Raw genomic sequence first — 9,569 nt, 5'->3', positions numbered from 1 at the left:
TGTGTGGGGTAGTTTCTATTGAGATTTGTTAAATATAATGGTTAAGTTGTTTACATAGTGTGATGTAAAACACTTAATGGTGTACAACACTTAACATTTTGCACTTGAGTTGAAGTGAAAATCTGAGTTTTTGTTGTAAGCATTAATAATTGACTGTTGACGAGGTTCTTTGCCAACAAGGAATTAAGAAATTTGAGAATAAAATTAGGTTTAATCAAAACCGTATAATGAAAGCACAAAGAGCTCTATGTGGTTCAGTGGTCAAAATCCACCTAGGCCATGAGTCTATGTTATTGTTGTTTATCTCTTAAGAATTTGTTTATGACAATTTCTGTAAAGTTTTGGCGTTCAAAACTTCGATCCCTTTATTTATCCATTCACTCTCTATTTATAGGGGTTCAATGGACAAATTTGGGTAACGTTCAATATTGAGTAACTTCCCCAAATACACAAATAATTACATTAAATACAATTATTTCCTAATATTACACGTTTATCGGGCAAGGGCTACACTATACTAATTATGCATATAAAGTTATTGAGTTCTAAGGAATTCACATCAGTGTATTCCATGCGTTGGAAACTAATTGAATGCACACTACATGAGCTAGAGGTCTCTAGGTTAGACCGATCTAAACATTGAGTCGTTCGAGTTTTGCTTATGCGACCTAAGGATCTAGCTAGGTGATCTCCTTGATGTCTTGTCGACTTGTGCTTGAATCGAGCTACTTGTTTGGGAACTTGTACCGTGTTCTTTGAACTATGAATAACTTCATTAAATGCTTGCCAGCTATAATGCAAAAAGGACACGTCTGCTCGTATTTTTTAGGTACAACATTTGCCCCCCAAGCCTCTACTCATGTATGACTTCACCTCTACTTCTGACAAACACAGTAGAGGCTTTTCCACTTCTATCATGGGAAATGTGCCCACCTACCCTCTCGAGTATTGGACAAGTGTTTCATCTTGATAGATGTCTATTCGGGTTAGACTGATCCACATCTATTTAGGTTTCTAGGTTAGACCGATCTAAACATTGAGACGTTCGAGTAATGCTTATGGGACTTGAGAATCTGGCTAGACGATCTCCTTGATGTCTTGTCGACTTGTGCTTGACTCAAGCTACCCGTTTGGGAACTTGTACTGTGTTCGTAGAACTATGAATCACTTCATTAAATGCTTGCCAGCTATACTGCAAACATGACACGTCAGCTCATATTTTTCAGGTACAACATTTCCCCCCAAGCCTCTGCTCGTGTATGACTTCATCCCTACTTTTGAAAAACACAGTAAAGGCTTTTCCATTTCTATCATGGGAAATGTGCTCACCTACCCTCTTGAGTATTGGACACATGTTCCATCTTGATAGGCGTCCATTCGGGTTCTTGAGTACAACGACAATTTTCTTGTCACCTTTTTGTCGTCATTTTGTCAATTTAATTATGGCCATTCGATCTAAAATTTCCTTAATCAAACGGTCCAAGGTTTCCCTTTGGATTTTTTTTCTATATAGACACATTTTCCCTGATCAGCCTTACCACCACCTTTTCGTTTTCTCTTGCAAAATTTTCTCTTTCATTCTATATTGTTCTTACTAAGCTTTCTACTAGCCATTTTCTGGATTCAACATCTCGATCTCTCCAATTCTTCGAGTTTCACTCTTTGACTAAAACCTTCATCGACTCTAAGTGATTTTTACTCTTCCCTGCTAATTTATATTTTGTTTTTTAATTTGTCTAGTTTTTCCTGGAGTGTCTCTGTACCATTGCATTTTTCACGCACTTTCTCTATTTGAGAGTTTTGGTTTATATATTAGTGATTTGCAAAGAAAGGGTATAGGTTTGGTAATATAAGGATTTAAGATAATGTAATACGTGAGTTATTTATGAGAATTTTTCTGGGTTGTTGGGGTTCGAATTAAGAACACATTAGGCTATTTTAAGGTAAATTCTGGGTTGTAAACCCCAAAACAGGGTAGCTTAGAGGCTACGTTTCTTGGGTGGTTTTGCATTAAAACTGTTTACCAAAACCAAGTTTCTGATACTCAATTCTCGAGATTTCAGGACGCATATCTTAGGATCATGCGTGATGTTGGTATTAAATGATCAAATCAAAGGTGCCCAGCGGATATGGACCAATTTTAATAAATATTAATACCAGTCAATATCATATACATATATAAACATTAAATCACATACAAAACATATAAGGGATTACCTCTTGTAGCCTATCAAGTGTCCTTGAGTCTTTTTGTAAAAAATCAACGATCTTCCTATCCAGTAATCTGAAAGCTCACACCTTGATCTTCCAGACCAATATTCAAACACACAAGGACGTGTGTTGGCACGTAGGATTCAAAATGTTGATTTATGTGACTCTCTAGATGTACTCAACACATGAGATCTAGAGATGTTTTATTGAGAGAGAGGTTTAGAGCATTTTTTAGGTTTAGAGAAAATTATCTCTTTTGAGAGAGAGTCTGTATTTTTTAATCTCATTAAGAAAAGCTTGTACTGAAAGTCACATACTATCAGACTTATATAAAAATATTTAATCTAATTAAAAATTCAAATTTAAACTGATCTTATATATATTTAATTATTTATTTGAATCATATTAAAAATGAATAATTAAATAACTTATTAAACAAACTTATTTGAAATTCAAAATTCAATTTTCAGGGATAAAATCCCTAAGTTAGGCACCACACACTACACTGTACAGTGTGTGTGGCTCAGCCCTATTAGGGTTTCCCTAATTTTCTCTGTTTATTTAATAAACTTTTATGACAATATATTTATCCCAACATAAATATTAGTTAGTTCAAAATTAATTTTATTTTAAAATATCAATTTTAAATAAAATAAAAAATAATCATATTCTAAATAAGATATTTATTATTTTCTCTCTTTATATTAATCCAAACAAGATTAATATTAATTTTAACCTATAGTTTTTAAAAATAAAAAATATATAGTTAAATAATTAATTAATTCACAATTAATCAACTTCCCATAATTATTTCCTTGCCCTAAAAAATTAATTCCTTTACAATTTAGCCCTTCCCTCTACAAATCTTTCTTTTAACATCCTTACCCTTGACAGTGTAGGACAAAGGTGATCTGGGGACCATGGACCTATAATACGAAGCTCTAATAAACCAGATTATTAATCAAACTCTTTAATCTAATAATCTTATTTATTAATTCCATGATTACTCCACTATAAAATTGGAATTGCACTCTAAGTATTTATAGAATTATATTTACAAAGTTTTCTCTTATAGTCCATTCATATAATGAATATATGTAGTTTTGTCCAACATTAGTGGTTCGTTAATTAGAGCTAGTCAAAATTACTGTTTTACCCTTCTAATTACATCTTGATCTTTAAGTGCCATTAATTCACTAGTGAATAATTAATCTATAATCTAATGAAAGATTTGAGCTCAATAACTACTTAGTTTTAGAATTAATCCTTAAGGGAACCAATATTCTGTAATGACCCAAATTCACTAATAAGGCTTAAGGGCCTTGATTAGTGCGCCGGGAGGGCATACTTGGATTATATGTGATTTAATGATTTAAAAGCATGTTTTATGACTAATTCAATATATGTGATGCATGACTATGTGTATTAGTATGCATGTAGGCCCTGACTAGGTTAGAAGGGCATATTCGTAATTTTGGCCCGTTGAGGGTATAACTGTATATATTTGTGATAAATTGTTGAGACCACATTATTATGTGGATATATTTGTAATCTGTGACTCGAGGCGATCCTAGTGAGCGGTTTAGCGAAAAAGTCACGACGGGGATTTATACCCGGCTCGGGGCGAGCCTGGGGGTATTTTTGGGAATTTAGAGAATATATTGGAGTCTATTTTGATATTGGGGAATATAATTGGTGATTAGTTAGGTGTCGGGAAGTAAGAGGTAAATACTAGAGACATTCGAGGTATTAGCGGGAATTGGGTGAAATGACTAAAATGCCCTTAGGAGGTTTAAAGGTTTAGTTATAAAGGGGAGGGCAAATTGGTCATTTGGATTATAAGGGATAAGTATTACTAGAATTTATACCTTAGTGGAGTGTTTAGAAGGCAGTAGAGGTCTGAAGAAAGGAAAAGAAAGAGAAAAGAAGGAAGGGAAAAGCAGGGGTTTTCTCTCAACGGTTTAGGCTTCTCATCACCAATTCTTGAGGTTTCTTGGAGCTAAAACTCAGAGAGAGTTTGGGCAGGAGCTTGAGGCTAGGATCCCTGGTTTGGGCATGAGGAGTTAGCAAAGAGTTAGCAAGAGTATTCCATCCACTTGAGGTAAGGTCTAAGGTTGTTTCTCAATTTCTGGTTTTTTACGTAAACAAGGATTTTGAGTTGAGTTTTGGTGGGAATTATAGGGAATTGATGCTGAAGCTTTGAGGAGGTGAAGGCTAAGAAAGTGTGGAAGATAGCTTAGGTTGATCTCATCCATCAAAGGTAAGAAATTCTAGTTCAAGTTCTATGATTTCAGTTGATTTCTGTCGAGTCTTGAGCTCTAGGATCAACCTTGGTGAATTTTGTGTTTTGAGGTGCATGTGATTGAATTTCTTGTGGTTGGGACTTATGGGATGAGTTGAGGATGCTGGGAGGTTTGTTTTGAAGTTTGGTTGAGGTTTGGTTGGGTTTTGGAAAGATTTGGCTCGGGAAAATTCGAAGGGCAAAATCTGTGCTGGGCTGTGCTGTGACTAGTGATGTAGCGCTAGGCCCTGAAGTTCGAGAGCCTTTTGGCTCTGTTAGTAGCGCTATAGTGCTCTCCTTAGGGTGCTGTAGCGCTACCCTATTCCCAGAAAGGGGTTTTTGGGTTATTTCTTAGGGTTTTTTCCCGGGGGCTCGGGGTTTGATTCCACCACCCCGTTTGGAGGAATTAGGGCTTCCCGAGGGCTCGGGATTGGTCCCGAGGCTAGGTTTTGGATTCGAGATTTGGTGATGATTTTGATCTATGGCTGTGACTAGGTGTACGCTAGGGCTCAGATGGGATCGTGCTTGAGGATTAAATTGAACAAAGCTAGCGAAATTTAAAGGTAAGAAAACTGCACCCGGTTATGTGTTTGTGATGGGACTAAGAGCTCCCTATATCTATATGATGTCATAGATGGTATTATGCCATGGGACATGTGATAAATGGCCTAAGGGTGTCGTAAATAATACTTGCGCACAGGGCACGGCTCGACCACTGGTAGTTGAGGACAGCTTAATATTCACTGAGCTCGGTTTAAGCGGGCCGGAGCTAGTGGGATAAATAGAGGGTGCAGCCTAAGGGCGTTAACCCTAGTTATCATATGTGAATTGATTGTTGATATAAAATGATATACTTGGTATGCTGAATACTTGAATAACATGAATGCTTAGACTGTTGAGTACATGTTTATGCGGTAAGAGTTATCTGTTTGTCTGCTTAACGATTATGCTCTGTTATTGTGTTTTCTTGCTGGGCCTTGGCTCATGGGTGCAACTTGGTGTAGTTAAAGGCAAGGGAAAGTTGGACCAGTCCTGAGATGGAGAGCTTTGGGGCTGAATGTACATAGTCAGCTGATCGGCCGCCACGGTCGAGGAGTGATACAGGACGAGAAAAGATAAATTGTTTGTTTTGCCTTAGAGTGGCTAATAACTGTATTTTAATCCTAGAATTTTTATAGACTGTCTTTCAACTTTACTAATTTTTGGATCCCATGTAAAGAAAATGTTTATTTATAGGAGATGAAGCTTTTGAGACCAAAATCTTTTAACCCTAGTTCAACTATAGTTTCAGTAACACGTTTCTAACTAAATGACTTGATGAGCAAGTCTTGCACCTTTATAGACACACAATGTAATAATCTTGGCTAACTAGGGCATTACAACTTGGTATCAGAACATCCTAGGTTTAAGGGTTCCTGGAGACTGGCTGGACATGTACATTCACCGCGAAAGACAAGCTCAACTCAGGGTTTGGTAATTGTGTATACATGACTATATGTTTAAATGATTTGAATGAAATATGACTGTTGATATCTGCTTGATTAATAGGGAGCATGAGATACTAATAGGGCCTGGCCCTTGAGTATTGCATGATGATATTCAGGCATGCTTATTAGCACTACTTTGCATGTGAATGAAAATATTTGGATAATTGGATAAACTGTTATAATTTTATTGTTTGTGAATGTTTAGAGTTCTAACGGTGGATCATGAAAGGATTATTACCCTGCCATCATAGTCTGACTGCCGAGTCGTTGATTGCAGATTGACTTAAATAATTATGCGTTCAAGAAAATCTACGCGACTAGCTGGCATTAGGTCTGAGACTAGAGATGATGACCAGGTCCAGACCCCTCCGCCAGTCCCTGATAGGAGAGGACGGGGTACTCAGGGTGGCCGTCAGGGAGGCGGTGATACGTGGAGGACTTATCTTGAGTGCATGAGGTGCAGAAGATGCCATCTAGGCAAATGTCGAGCTAAGGCCTGTTACGTGTGCGGGGTGGTGGGACACCTCAAGCAAGACTGCCTGACAGTGAAGAAGGGAGATGCGGGGAAGGTGGACAGCTTGACTCTAGCTCGAGTGTTCACATTGACACAGGCAGAGGCCGAGGCTAGTCCCTCGGTAGTGACATGTCAGCTTTCTAGTGCTGGCTCTCCTTTTACTGTATTGATTGAGTCTGGTGCTACACATTCGTTTGTTTCTAGTAAGGTGATTGATAGACTGTGTAGACCTAGTGAGTATTGTACTTCAGGGTTTGGGACTATTTTTCCTACAGGGGAACTGGTAGTATCTAGGAGGTGGGTTAGAGCACTGCCAGTGATAGTTGATGGTAGAAAGTTGTCAGTAGATTTGATTGAGTTGAATATGGAGGACTTTGATATGATTTTAGGTATGGATTGGCTCGTTAGATATGGAGCTACTATTGATTGTAGGAAGAAGATGGTGACCTTTGAGTCGGAGGGCGAGGATCCCTTTGTCTTTGTGGGAACGGTACATGGACCTCGCATACCCAGAATTTCAGTGTTGAGAGCTAGGGACCTATTACAGGGAGGATGTATAGGTTTCCTAGCTAGTGTGGTGGATACCACCAGGGTTTTGCCAGCAGGACCGGAAGAGACCAAGTTGGTTAATGATTTCTTGGATGTGTTCCCTGAGGACTTACCTGGGTTGCCGTCGCGTAGAGAGATTCAATTTTTCATTGAGTTGGTGCCAGGGACAGAGCCAGTGTCGAGGGCACCATATAGGATGGCACCGGCAGATCTGAAAGAATTGAAGATGTAGTTGCAGGAGCTCCTGTATTTGGGGTTCATCAGGCCTAGTCACTCGCCATGGGGTGCTCCAGTTTTGTTTGTGAAGAAGAAGGACGGGACTTTGAGGATGTGTATAGACTACAGGGAATTGAACAAGTTGACTATCAAGAATAAGTACCCTCTACCAAGGATTGATGACTTGTTTGATCAGCTGCAGGGTAAGACGGTGTTCTCGAAGATTGATTTTCAATCTGGTTACCACCAGCTGAGGATCAAGGACGAGGATATACCGAAGACGGCCTTCAGAACGAGGTACGGGCACTATGAGTTTTTGGTCATGTCGTTTGGTTTGATCAATGCCCCAACAACCTTTATGGACCTAATGAACATAGTGTTCAAGGACTTTCTGGATCAGTTCGTTATTGTCTTCATTGATGACATCTTAGTGTACTCCAGTTCAGAGAAAGAGCACGAGATTCACCTTCAACAGGTTCTACAGAGGTTGAGGGAGCATCAGTTGTACGCCAAGTTTAAGAAATGTGAATTTTGGATACCAGAAGTGACATTCCTTGGACATATTGTGGGTGCAGATGGGATTAAGGTGGATCCATCTATGGTAGAGGCAGTTAGGTATTGGCCGAGGCCAAGGAACGCCTCGGAGGTATGGAGTTTTCTTGGTTTAGCAGGTTACTATAGACGATTTGTGGAAGGCTTCTCAAAGATAGCAGTGCCGATGACAGAATTGATACGGAAGAATTTGAAGTTTATCTGGTCAGACAAGTGTGAGGACAGTTTCCAAGAGTTGAAGTGGCGGCTTATTTCCACACCTGGGCTGAGTCTTCCTTCGGGGGAAGGGAAGTTTGTTGTCTACTGCGATGCATCGAGGTTGGGTTTAGGCTGTGTGTTGATGCAGAATGAAAATGTCATAGCTTATGCGTCACGACAGCTGAAAGAGTATGAGCAACGATATCTGTTATCCAAAAAAAAGGCGTGGATGACGTGGCAGACATTTTTAACACGTGGCTGACACCTGGCAAAGGTTTTGTTCGACTATCGACCAGGGAGATTCCCCTAGCATAACATTTGGATTTTATATACGACCAGCTTGGTCGTATACTCCGTATATTTTGAGAAGATCTTGTGCAATTGTAATCATATCCGAGATTATCTCCCATGATTACTGATTATCCGATTATTTAGGAAAGAATATCTGTAACAAATTTATGTAATCCTCCTTGAGCCTATAAATAGAGAAGAAATAGCTCAAGGGAGGGACTTTTTGGCTAATTCTGAGTTTATGCTTTACAAGAGAATTATAGCTATTATCTTTTGATTGTATTATTCATCCCTCTAAGGCTTGTGAAACTCAGAGAACCCTAGTTCTTTGATCACTCCTTTGAGAATCAATATCAATAATAGCTTAAGTGGACGTAGGTCATTACCAATTCGTGGGGCCGAACCACTATAATTTGTTGTGTCGTTTACTATTCTTCCCATTAGATCTATTTCAATACCTTCTATCACATCAAGCATTTGACTCCGTGTCAGTTGACCAAAACAAGGGTCAACAATATCCTACCCATGATTTGGAGCTAGCAGCGGTGGTATTCGCACTGAAGATTTGGCGACATTATCTATATGGGGAAAAGTGGGAGGTGTACACTGACCATAAGAGTTTGAAGTATTTCTTTACACAGAAGGACCTAAACATGAGGCAGAGACGTTGGCTAGAATTGGTGAAAGATTATGATTGTGATATTCTTTACCATCCGGGGAAAGCCAATGTAGTGGCAGATGCATTGAGCCGGAGAGGCCCAGGTCTGTTATATAGTTCCACCCAGATCTCGAGAGAGTTAGCAGATGAGAAGGTCTGAGTGGGGATAGAATTGGTGGTGGGCCGGTTGGCCAATATTACTCTGCAGTCGACCCTGCTAGAGCGGATTAAAGAAGAGCAATTGGTCGATGCTCAGTTACAGGAAGTTAGAGAGAATGTCTTAGTGGGAGTAGCTAAGGACTATTCTATCTCTAAGGTTGGTTTTCTTCAGTATCAGGGGCAGATTTGTGTTCCAAATGATGAGTGGATTAGACGAGAGATATTGAATGAGTCTCATACAACGCCGTACTCACTTCATCCGGGTACCACAAAGATGTACCGGGGTCTACGGACATTATATTGGTGGCCCAGGATGAAGAAGGATGTGGTGGAGTACGTAGCCAAATGTTTAACCTATCAGCAGGTGAAAGGTGAGCATTAGCAACCAGCAGGGTTGCTTCATCCTTTGGGTATTTCCGAGTGGAAATGGGAGGATATTACGATGGATTTTGT

Source organism: Humulus lupulus, chromosome 4 (genome assembly GCF_963169125.1).
Source record: "Humulus lupulus chromosome 4, drHumLupu1.1, whole genome shotgun sequence".
NCBI classification, from domain to species: domain Eukaryota; kingdom Viridiplantae; phylum Streptophyta; class Magnoliopsida; order Rosales; family Cannabaceae; genus Humulus; species Humulus lupulus.
This window is presented reverse-complemented; position numbering follows the sequence as displayed.